Raw genomic sequence first — 13,298 nt, forward strand, 5'->3', positions numbered from 1 at the left:
TTCTGAACGCAAACATATAAAGCTTGTATGTCTATGGACTGAAAAATGTCACCTTAATCACAAGTTTACAATGTGTTGGCCCTCATCTTTTCTTCCAGAGATCATCATGAGGAGTTGTGTCCTGCACCTTCTAACGCTTCTAAAATCCAAACCGTTCAAGTTATGACAAAGTCCTTCACAAGTAATGTTCAGCATGCGTAGAGATGTAATTTGTTCAAGTTTGAAGCAGTTATGATAAACGGTGTAGGAGCAAATAATTTTTGTTCGACAGAATTTGTGAAAAACGTCACCTTACATTCAAATAACATCACACACACAAACACACACAGGCTTGTGTCTGTCAGAGTGAAGCCATTGTTATGCTAATTAATGACCATGTCATTAGGTGACTTCAAGCTCAGTTTGACTAATAAGTAATGATAACAAAATCAGCAGCAGCAACACAACCTCACATGTCACCAGCCAGGCACCGCTGTGATAGAAGTTAACCTGCTGCACATTTCTTTGTTACTCAGGACTGTCTTAAGTTACTGAATTTTTGCAGATCAGTCATTTCTTTGAGCATCACTTTTTGTCTTAACGTTCAAATATTACACTGCACAAATTCATCCTCAGCTCAAATCAAACCTCTGTTTTTTTATATTTATTTGATTTAATAACACTGTGCACAAGGATCAGACTGGCAATCTGTCATAGCAGCTCCCAAATGCTTATTGCACATAATGTAGCTTACAACAACATTAATAAAAGTAATAATATTATAATTATAATTCTGGCAACTATAGTACAATATGTTGAATTAATATCTGATTGTATACATATGTGACACTAATCATATGTGTATAATAACAGTAGAAGTATGAGAAACACAGACAGACAGACATAGACGGCCGAGTTCTCAACATGCAGAGAGGGAGAGAAGGGAGAAAGAGGACAGAGGGGGGAGAGAGAGAGAGCGAGAGAGAAATGCAATGCCAAGAGGAGAACATGGAGAAGAGCCCCCTCAGCCAGCTAGTCCTGAGGCTCAGCTCCTCTCACAACACAAGCCCTCAGCACAGCCCGCACACAATCTGGACCCACCAAATTATAGAGAAACAAAAAGAACATTACATTAACTATTGGACATCGACCACAAGAACGCAAAGCAAACTTCAGTGTTATTTGGCTCTGAACAGACAGTACACGGTGGCAGAATATCTGAGCACCATGACTGATGAGAAACTGAGGAAGACTTTGACCATGTACAGACTCAGTGACCACAGCTTGGCCATAGAGACGGGCAGACACAGGCAGACCTGGCACACTTCCTGTTGCACTGCAGCAAGTATGAACACATCAGAGCCGACTTCCTCTCAAAAATAAAACATAAAGTCACTGACTTTGATTCTCTGCCTGATCAAACTAAAATGCAACACATCCTTGGAGAGAACAGAGTCAGCCGCTTAGCAGCAGCAACATATGTCAGGTTATGCCACAGCCTGAGGGACAACCATCACAACACCTGACACACCTGTCTATATTTACAGTCCTTGTAACTCACAATCTACATTTTTCTTTATTCATTTTTTTTTCTATATTATATATTGGTGTATTGTATTGTAGATTGGTGTATTTTGTATTATATATCATATATTTAATCTTTTTTTTATAGTTTTCTGACTTACTTTTATTATTGTACTTTATTTGTAAATTTTAATGTCTTTGGCAATATTGTTAATCTACAGTCATGCCAATAAAACACTTACTGAATTGAGATTTGAGAGAGAGAGAGAGAGAGAGAGAGAGAGAGAGAGAGAGAGAGCGGGCGGGGGGATAGGGACTGGTGTGTGTGTGTGTGTGTGTGTGTCCGTTTCTGTCTGTGTGTGCCATACTTCTCCTGTTATTACACACATATGATTATTGTCACATATGTATACCATCAGATATTAATATATACTTCCCACATGTTGTACCACAATAGCCAGAATCATAAGTCAAACTCAATTTTAAAACTTATGAAGGTGGTGTGAGCTTTGCAATTTGTAGACATAAGCCATGTGACCTAATGAAACTTTGACAGTTTGTGATAGAAGTTAACCTGCAAGACAGTGGAGCACAAAGGCTCTGAAGAAGAGGCCGAGTTACTGACATGCAGTAACAGGACACGAGAGAGAGAGAGAGAGAGAGAGAGAGAGAGAGAGAGAGAGAGAGAGAGAGAGAGAGAGATGGGGGGACAGGGAGGGAGAGAGAGAGAGTTTGCTGACATATTGACATATCTCACACGTTCACATACTTCCTGTTTGTGGCAGACAAAGTTACAGATTGCACGTATGCACGTAAGTATACATAATGTTGTATGCATCAAATACACAGCATTTAATTTTTCTGTCAATTACATCAAAAGAAAGTGTTTGATTAGACTACTGTGTTGTTGAATGTAACATTTCCTCAAAGATGTATATTCTTTCCTGATGTTTGTAACACTGTTACTGACTTGTACTTGAAATGAGGTGATTTACTGCAACCCTCCAGGTCAGTCTCTTGGGTTCAGAGACATAAAATTGATAAAATACATGGAAATACTTTTAAGGTCATTTTAAAGTAATTTAAAACCTCATGTGTGTGTGACCACACACATACACACTTCACTCTGACACACAGACTGTCAGAGTGAAGCCTTTGTTATGCTAATTAAGGACTGCATGCAGCTCAGACACAGAGCAGAATGGCTTGAAACTTTCTCAAACAAATCCTTCCAGATGCCAAACCGTGGGTCCCATCTTCAATCTGAAAACATCACCAGATAGATAAATTTGTTCTGAACGCAAACATATAAAGCTTGTATGTCTATGGCCTGAAAAATGTCACCTTAATCACAAGTTTACAGTGTGTTGGCCCTCATCTTTTCTTCCAGAGATCATCATGAGGAGTTGTGTCCTGCACCTTCTAACGCTTCTTAAATCCAAACCGTTCAAGTTATGACAAAGTCCTTCACAAGTAATGTTCAGCAGGGTAGAGCTGTAATTTGTGCAAGTTTAAAGCAGTTATGATAAACGGTGTAGGAGCAAATAATTTTGATCGACAGAATTTGTGAAAAACGCCATCTTACATTCAAAGACCGACAGCTCACTTCCTGTTGGAGTTAGGTCAGTTGCAGCGCGACATTTGTAGGTCTTTATGAGACGAACGAGGCAGTTTTGGTTTGGACGATCTAAGTGGGTCGTACCCGTCGCACCGGCATTTTAGTGTGTCTAGGTGGCACAACAAATCCTCAGGAGGTTTTGGCACATCACCTGAAACGCGCCCATAACATCCAAACCAGTCGAGGATTGAAAAAGTTACGCACAATAATTGATAAGGACACGTTGAAGAATACTGTGTGCGAGTTTGAAGCCGATACGATAAACGGTGTCGGACTAGTTTTTTAAAGGAATTTTTTTTTGAGGAAAACTCTTATTTTGAAAGGGAAATATCTCACTTCCTGTTGGAGTTAGGTCATGGGTGCGAGCGCGTGATTTGTAGGTCTTGATGAGACGAACGAGGCTGTTTTGGTTTGATCTTCCTACGACGTTCCTACTGGCTGCAGCGGCCATTTTTGTGTTTCTAGGTGGCGCTAGAGAGCCCATTTTGGCACTTTTCAGATTAATTTCATCAGTTTATAAAATTTTTCGCCAGTCCTGACAGGCATGCCAATTTTGGTGAGTTTTCGAGCATGTTTAGGGGGTCAAATTCCAGTTGAAAGTCGCGTACGCTGAAAGAAAGAAAGAAACAATAATAATAATAATAATAAACACTACAAGAACAAGAGGGTCCTCGCCCTTTCAGGCCGAGGTCCCTAATTAAAGCTGCAAGCAGCGTTGGGAGGGACCTCGGCCGCCGATCCCCAGCTCAGCCTGCTGCAGACGTAAGCCATGTGACCTAATGAAACTTTGACATGTGCGATGATCAAACAACACACACACACAAACACACACAGGCCTGTGTCTGTCAGAGTGAAGCCATTGTTATGCTAATTAATGACCATGTACTTAGGTGACAGCACAGGCACTTCAAGTTCAGTTTGACTAATGACTAATGATAACAGAATCAGCAGGACGCATTTGACACCACAGCAGCAACACAACCACACACACCACACTATCCAGGCACCGCTGTGATAGAAGTTAACCTGCAAGACAGTGGAACACAAAGGCTCTGGAGAAGAGGCCGAGTTACTGATATGCAGTACGACAGTTAGTGACAAGCAGAGAGGGAGAGAAGGGAGAGAGAGTGGGGAGAAAGAGAGTCAGAGTGAGAGAGAGAGCGGCGGGAGAGGGAGGGGAGTGTTTGTGTGTGTGTGAGTGTTATTGTGTCGCTAAAATTTGCAAATTATGAGCTGCAGGTTGCTCTAAGGTTACATTATTTTTTTCTCCATGTCTCTCTCTCTCTCTCTGTCTCTCTCTCTCTCTCTCTGTCTATCTCTCTCTCCCTGTCTTTCTCTCTCATACATACACCCACAATTAATATTTGGTATGTATACTCTGACTAGGAGTTAAAAATCAAAAAAAATATATATATATTTTTATGGTTGTTTTTCAACAAAGACAAAAAAAAGTCCTGAAGGGGAACAGTGTCTATTTTTATTGAAAAATAGAAACTGCCCCCAAAAATGATAATGCATCAAAATTGGTGTTGTTATTTATCATTCACATATCACAGACTGTGATAAATAAAATAAAAAAATCCATCCAACATTTATTATATAGTTAATCTTAATTCATGTTTTTTTTTCATTAAAGTAACAGTGACTTCATGTAAATAAAATGGCAAATAAATTGTGAAAATCCTCAAAAGGAATGAATATTTGATATGCATAATCTGAGTACAACTTGGTTAAAAGATTTAAGCAAAAAAAATGTAGAGAAATATATTATTATTTAATATTTTTTAGTTGTCCACACCGTTCCAAAGGGGACAGGTGTGATTTTTTATGAGATGTCCCGCAGGGTTAAAAATGCAAGGTTCTTATGAAGGTGGTGTGAGCTCATAATTTGAAACTTGTAGACACAAGCCATGTGACCTAATGAAACTTTGACATGTGTGATGATCAAACAACACATCCATATTCATTTGAAATCATGTGACCTTGTGAAAGCTTGAGTGATATGTACTGGCTGCTTTGAGGATCTAAGTGCAGCAAAAAGACACAAATATATACTAAGAGCTACAAATGTTGAATTAAAATCTGATTGTATACATATCTGACACTAATCATATGTGTATAATAACACTAGAAGTATGACACACACAGACAGACAGACATAGACGGCCCAGTTCTCAACATGCAGAGAGGGAGAGACGAGAGAAAGTGGACAGAGGGAGGAGAGAGAGAGAGAGAGAGATAGAGAGAGAGAGGGGGGATAAGGAGTGGAGTGTGTGTGTGTGTGTGTGTGTGTGTGTGTGAGTGTGTGTGTTTGTCTGTGTGTGTCTGTGTGTGCCATACTTCTACTGTTATTATACACATATGATTATTTTCACATATGTATACTATCAGATATTAATACAAACTTCCCACATGTTGTACCACAATAGCCAGAATCATAAGTCAAACTCAGTTTTAAAAACTGTAAAGGGTTCTTATGAAGGTGGTGTGAGCGTATATTTTGCAAGTTGAAGACATAAGCCATGTGACCTAATGAAACTTTGACAGTTTGTGATAGAAGTTAACCTGCAAGACAGTGGAGCACAAAAGCTCTGGAGAAGAGGCCAAGTTACTGACATGCAGTAACAGGACACGAGAGAGAGAGAGAGAGAGAGAGAGAGAGAGAGAGAGAGAGAGAGAGAGAGAGAGAGAGAGAGAGGGGGGGAGAGGGAGGGAGAGAGAGAGAGTTTGCTGACATATAGACATATCTCACACGTTCACATACTTCCTGTTTGTGGCAGACAAAGTTACAGATTGCACGAAGTATACATAATGTTGTTTGCATCAAATACACAGCATTTAATTTTTCTGTCAATTACATCAAAAGAAAGTGTTTGATGAGACTACTTTGTTGTTGAATGTAACATTTCCTCAAAGATGTATATTCTTTCCTGATGTTTGTAACACTGTTACTGACTTGTACTTGAAATGAGGTGATTTACTGCAACCCTCCAGGTCAGTCTCTTGGGTTCAGAGACATAAAATTGATAAAATACATGGAAATACTTTTAAGGTCATTTTTAAAGTAATTTAAAACCTCATGTGTGTGTGACCACACACATACACACTTCACTCTGACACACAGACTGTCAGAGTGAAGCCTGTGTTATGCTAATTAAGGACTGCATGCAGCTCAGACACAGAGCAGAATGGCTTGAAACTTTCTCAAACAAATCCTTCCAGATGCCAAACCGTGGGTCCCATCTTCAATCTGAAAACATCACCAGATAGATAAATTTGTTCTGAACGCAAACATATAAAGCTTGTATGTCTATGGCCTGAAAAATGTCACCTTAATCACAAGTTTACAGTGTGTTGGCCTCATCTTTTCTTCCAGAGATCATCATGAGGAGTTGTGTCCTGCACCTTCTAACGCTTCTAAAATCCAAACCGTTCAAGTTATGACAAAGTCCTTCACAAGTAATGTTCAGCAGGGGTAGAGCTGTAATTTGTGCAAGTTTGAAGCAGTTATGATAAACGGTGTAGGAGCAAATAATTTTTGTTTGACAGAATTTGTGAAAAACGCCATCTTACATTCAAAGACCGACAGCTCACTTCCTGTTGGAGTTAGGTCAGGGGTTGCAGCGCGACATTGGTAGGTCTTTATGAGACGAACGAGACAGTTTTGGTTTGGTCTTTCTAAGTGGTTCCTACCCGTCGCACCGGGCATTTTCGTGGATCCAGGTGGCACAACAAATCCTCAGGAGGGTTGGGAGCACATCACCTGTAACACACCATTATATCCAAACCATTTGAGGATTGAAAAAGTTACGCACAATAATTGATAAGGACACGTTGAAGTGTGCGAGTTTTTTGTGATACTAATTAAGGACTGCATGCAGCTCACACACAGAGCAGAATGGCTTGAAACTTTCTCAAACAAATCCTTCCAGATCCCAAACCATGGGTCCCATCTTCAATCTGAAAACATCACCAGATAGATAAATTTGTTCTGAACGCAAAAATATAAAGCTTGTATGTCTATGGACTGAAAAATGTCACCTTAATCACAGGCTTACAGTGTGTTGGGAGGGAGAGAAGGGAGAAAGAGGACGGAGGGGGGAGGGAGAGAGAGAGAGAGAGAGCGAGAGAGAGAGAGAGAGAGAGAGAGAGAGAGAGAGAGAGAGAGAACAGGGAGTGGAGTGTGTGTCTGTCTGTGTCTGTCTGTGTGTGCCATACTTCTACTACTATTGTAGACATATGATTATTGTCATATGTATACCATCAGATATTAATATATACTTCCCACATGTTGTACCACAATAGCCAGAATCATAAGTCAAACTCAGTTTTAAAAACTGTAAAGGGTTCTTATGAAGGTGGTGTGAGCATATATTTTGCAATTTGTAGACATAAGCCATGTGACCTAATGAAACATTGACATGTGTGATGATGAATGTTATACTGTCATGTCTGTGTGACCACACACACTTCACTCTGACAGTGTGTCAGAGTGAAGCCTTTGTTATGCTAATTAAGGACTGCATGCAGCTCACACACAGAGCAGAATGGCTTGAAACTTTCTCAAACAAATCCTTCCAGATGCCAAACCGTGGGTCCCATCTTCAATCTGAAAACATCACCAGATAGATAAATTTGTTCTGAACGCAAACATATAAAGCTTGTATGTCTATGGCCTGAAAAATGTCACCTTAATCACAAGTTTACAGTGTGTTGGCCCTCATCTTTTCTTCCAGAGATCATCATGAGGAGTTGTGTCCTGCACCTTCTAACGCTTCTAAAATCCAAACCGTTCAAGTTATGACAAAGTCCTTCACAAGTAATGTTCAGCAAGGGTAGAGCTGTAATTTGTGCAAGTTTGAAGCAGTTATGATAAACGGTGTAGGAGCAAATAATTTTTGATCGACAGAATTTGTGAAAAACGCCATCTTACATTCAAAGACCGACAGCTCACTTCCTGTTGGAGTTAGGTCAGGGGTTGCGGCGCGACATTTGTAGATCTTTAAGAGACGAACGAGGCAGTTTTGGTTTGGTCTTTCTAAGTGGTTCCTCCGGCATTTTAGTGTGTCTAGATGGCACAACAAATCGTCAGGAGGTTTTGGCGCACATCACCTGAAACGCGCCATAACATCCAAACCATTCTAGTAATGGAAAAGTTACGCACAATAATTGATAAGGACACGTTGAACAATAGTCTGTGCGAGTTTGAAGTACGATAAAGCGGTGTAGGAGGAGATGTTTTTTAAAGGAATTTCTTTTTTTTTAGGAAAAATCTTACTTTGAAAGGAAATAGCTCACTTCCTGTTGGATTTAGGTCATAGGTGCGAGTGTGTGATTTGTAGGTCTTGATGAGACGATCACGGCTGTTCTGATTTGATCTTCCTACGACGTTCCTACTGACTGCAGCGGCCATTTTAGTGGTCTAGACAGATAGGTGGCGCTACAGAGCCCATTTTGGCACTTTTCAGATTAATTTTTTCAGTTTATAAAATTTTTCGCCAATCCTGACATGCGTGCCAATTTTGGTGAGTTTTGGAGCATGTTTAGGGGGTCAAATTCCAGTTTAAAGTCGCGTCGGATGAAACAAACAATAATAATAAAAAACGCTACAAAAACAATAGGGTCCTCGCCCTTTCAGGCCGAGGTCCCTAATTATAGCTGCAAGCAGCGTTGGGAGGGACCTCGGCCCCCCGCCGTCGTCCCCCCACGCCGTCATCCCCCAGCTCAAGTTGTGTACATAAGCCATGTGACCTAATGAAACTTTGACTTGTGTGATGATCAAACAACACACACACACAAACACACACAGGCCTGTGTCTGTCAGAGTGAAGCCATTGTTATGCTAATTAATGACCACGTACTTAGGTGACAGCACAGGCACTTCAAGTTCAGTTTGACTAATGACTAATGATAACAGAATCAGCAGGACGCATTTGACACCACAGCAGCAACACAACCACACACACCACATTATCCAGGCACCGCTGTGATAGAAGTTAACCTGCAAGACAGTGGAACACAAAGGCTCTGGAGAAGAGGCCGAGTTACTGATATGCAGTACGGCAGTTAGTGACGAGCAGAGAGGGAGAGAAGGGAGAGAGAGGAGAGAGGGGGGAGAAAGAGAGACAGAGAGAGAGAGAGAGGGGGGAGAGGGAGTGGAGTGTTTGTGTGTGTGTGTGTGTGAGTGTTATTGTGTCGCTAAAATTTGCAAATTATGAGCTGCAGGTTGCTCTAAGGTTACATTATTTTTTTTCTCCATGTCTCTCTCTCTCTCTCTCTCTCCCTGTCTTTCTCTCTCATACGTACACCCACAATGAATATTTGGTATGTATACTACTGACATGCAGCACGGCAGAGATAGTGACATGCAGAGAGGGAGAGAAGAGAGAGAGAGGGGAGAGGGGGGAGAAAGAGAGACAGAGAGAGAGAGAGAGAGGGGGGACAGGGAGTGGAGTGTGTGTGTGTGTGTGTGTGTGTGAGTGTAATTGTGTCGCTAAAATTTGCAAATTATGAACTGCAGGTTGCTTTAAGGTTACATTATTTTTTTTCTCCATCTCTCTCTCTCTCTCTCTCTCTCTCCTCTCTTTCTCTCTTTATCTCTCTCTCCCTGTCTTTCTCTCTCATACATACACCCACAATTAATATTTGGTATGTATACTCTGACTAGGAGTTAAAAATAAATAAATAAATAAATAAATAAATATTTTTATGGTTGTTTTTCAACAAAGACAAAAAAAGTCCTGGAGGGGAACAGTGTGTATTTTTATTGAAAAAATAGAAACTGCCCCCAAAAATGATAATGCATCAAAATTGGTGTTGTTATTTATCATTCACATATCACAGACTGTGATAAATAAAATAAAAAAATCCATCCAACATTTATTATATAGTTAATCTTAATTCATGTTTTTTTTTCCATTAAAGTAACAGTGACTTCATGTAAATAAAATGGCAAATATATTGTGAAAATCCTCAAAAGGAATGAGTATTTGATATGCATAATCTGAGAACAAGTTGCTTAAAAGATTTAAGCAAAAAAATGTAGAGAAATATGTTAATATTTAATATTTTTCTGTTGTTTACACCGTTCCGAAGGGGACAGGTGTGATTTTTTATAAGGGGCCCAGGGATTAAAAATTCAAGGTTCTTATGAAGGTGGTGTGAGCTTATACTTTGAAACTTGTAGACACAAGCCATGTGACCTAATGACACTTTGACATGTGTGATGATCAAACAACACATCCATATTCATTTGAAATCATGTGACCTAGTGAAAGCTTGAGTGAGGTCTACTGGCTGCTTTGAGGATCTAAGTGCAGCAAACAGACACAAATATAAACTAAGACCTACAAATGTTGAATTAAAATCTGATTGTATACATATGTGACACTAATAATATGTGTATAATAACACTAGCAGTATGACACACACACACAGACAGACATAGACGGCCGAGTTCTCAACATGCAGAGAGGAGAGAAAGAAAGAGGACAGAGGGGAGAGAGAGAGAGAGAGAGAGAGAGAGAGAGGGGGGGGATAGGGAGTGGAGTGTGTGTGTGTGTGTGTGTGTCTCTATGTGTCTGTGTGTGTCCGTGTCTGTCTGTGTGTGCCATACTTCTCCTGTTATTACACACATATGATTATTGTCACATATGTATACTATCAGATATTAATATATACTTCCCACATGTTGTACCACAATAGCCAGAATCATAAGTCAAACTCAATTTTAAAAACTGTAAAGGGTTCTTATGAAGGTGGTGTGAGCGTATATTTTGAAAGTTATAGACATAAGCCATGTGACCTCAATGAAACTTTGACATGTGTGATGATCAAATCAAACCTCTGTCGTTTTATATTTATTTGTCTTAATAACACTGTGCACAGGATCAGACTGTCAGTCTGTCAAAGTAGCTCCAAAATGTTTATTGCACATAATGTAGCTTACAACAGCATTAATAAAGTAATAGTATGATAATTATAATTCTGGCAACTATAGTACAATATGTTGAATTAATATCTGATTGTATACATATGTGACACTAATCATATGTGTATAATAACAGCAGAAGTATGAGAAACACAGACAGACAGACATAGACGGCTGAGTTCTCAACATGCAGAGAGGGAGAGAAGGGAGAAAGAGGACAGAGGGGGGAGAGAGAGAGAGAGAGAGAGAGAGAGAGAGGATAGGGACTGGTGTGTGTGTGTGTGTGTGTGTGTGTGTGTGTGTGTGTGTGTGTGTGTGTGTGTGTGTGTGTCTGTGTGTGTCCGTTTCTGTCTGTGTGTGCCATACTTCTCCTGTTATTACACACATATGATTATTGTCACATATGTATACTATCAGATATTAATATATACTTCCCACATGTTGTACCACAATAGCCAGAATCATAAGTCAAACTCAATTTTAAAAACTGTAAAGGGTTCTTATGAAGGTGGTGTGAGCGTATATTTTGCAATTTGTAGACATAAGCCATGTGACCTAATGAAACTTTGACAGTTTGTGATAGAAGTTAACCTGCAAGACAGTGGAGCACAAAGGCTCTGAAGAAGAGGCCGAGTTACTGACATGCAGTAACAGGACACGAGAGAGAGAGAGAGAGAGAGAGAGAGAGATGGGGGGACAGGGAGGGAGAGAGAGAGAGAGTTTGCTGACATATTGACATATCTCACATGTTCACATACTTCCTGTTTGTGGCAGACAAAGTTACAGATTGCACGAAGTATACATAATGTTGTATGCATCAAAAACACAGCATTTAATTTTTCTGTCAATTACATCAAAAGAAAGGTGTTTGATGAGACTACTGTGTTGTTGAATGTAACATTTCCTCAAAGATGTATATTCTTTCCTGATGTTTGTAACACTGTTACTGACTTGTACTTGAAATGAGGTGATTTACTGCAACCCTCCAGGTCAGTCTCTTGGGTTCAGAGACATAAAATTGATAAAATACATGGAAATACTTTTAAGGTCATTTTTAAAGTAATTTAAAACCTCATGTGTGTGTGACCACACACATACACACTTCACTCTGACACACAGACTGTCAGAGTGAAGCCTTTGTTATGCTAATTAAGGACTGCATGCAGCTCAGACACAGAGCAGAATGGCTTGAAACTTTCTCAAACAAATCCTTCCAGATGCCAAACCGTGGGTCCCATCTTCAATCTGAAAACATCACCAGATAGATAAATTTGTTCTGAACGCAAACATATAAAGCTTGTATGTCTATGGACTGAAAAATGTCACCTTAATCACAAGTTTACAGTGTGTTGGCCCTCATCTTTTCTTCCAGAGATCATCATGAGGAGTTGTGTCCTGCACCTTCTAACGCTTCTAAAATCCAAACCGTTCAAGTTATGACAAAGTCCTTCACAAGTAATGTTCAGCAGGGTAGAGCTGTAATTTGTGCAAGTTTGAAGCAGTTATGATAAACGGTGTAGGAGCAAATAATTTTTGATCGACAGAATTTGTGAAAAACGCCATCTTACATTCAAAGACCGACAGCTCACTTCCTGTTGGAGTTAGGTCAGGGGTTGCAGCGCGACATTTGTAGGTCTTGATGAGACGAACGAGACAGTTTTGGTTTGGTCTTTCTAAGTGGTTCCTACCCGGGCCACCGGCCATTTTAGTGTGTCTAGGTGGCACAACAAATCCTCAGGAGGTTTTGGCGCACATCACCTGAAACGCGTCATAACATCCAAACCAGTCGAGGATTGAAAAAGTTACGCACAATAATTGATAAGGACACGTTGAAGAATAATGTGTGCGAGTTTGAAGCCGATACGATAAACGGTGTCGGACTAGTTGATTTTTAAAGGAATTTTTTTTTTTGAGGAAAACTTATTTTGAAAGGGAAATATCTCACTTCCTGTTGGAGTTAGGTCATGGGTGCGGGCGCGTGATTTGTAGGTCTTGATGAGACGAACGAGGCTGTTTTGGTTTGATCTTCCTACGACGTTCCTACTGGCTGCAGCGGCCATTTTTGTGTTTCTAGGTGGCGCTAGAGAGCCCATTTTGGCACTTTTCAGATTAATTTAGTCAGTTTATAAAATTTTTCGCCAGTCCTGACAGGCATGCCAATTTTGGTGAGTTTTCGAGCATGTTTAGGGGGTCAAATTCCAGTTTAAAGTCGCGTACGCTGAAAGAAAGAAAGAAACAATAATAATA

The sequence above is a fragment of the Epinephelus fuscoguttatus genome, linkage group LG11, assembly GCF_011397635.1.
Source record: "Epinephelus fuscoguttatus linkage group LG11, E.fuscoguttatus.final_Chr_v1".
Taxonomy (NCBI): domain Eukaryota; kingdom Metazoa; phylum Chordata; class Actinopteri; order Perciformes; family Serranidae; genus Epinephelus; species Epinephelus fuscoguttatus.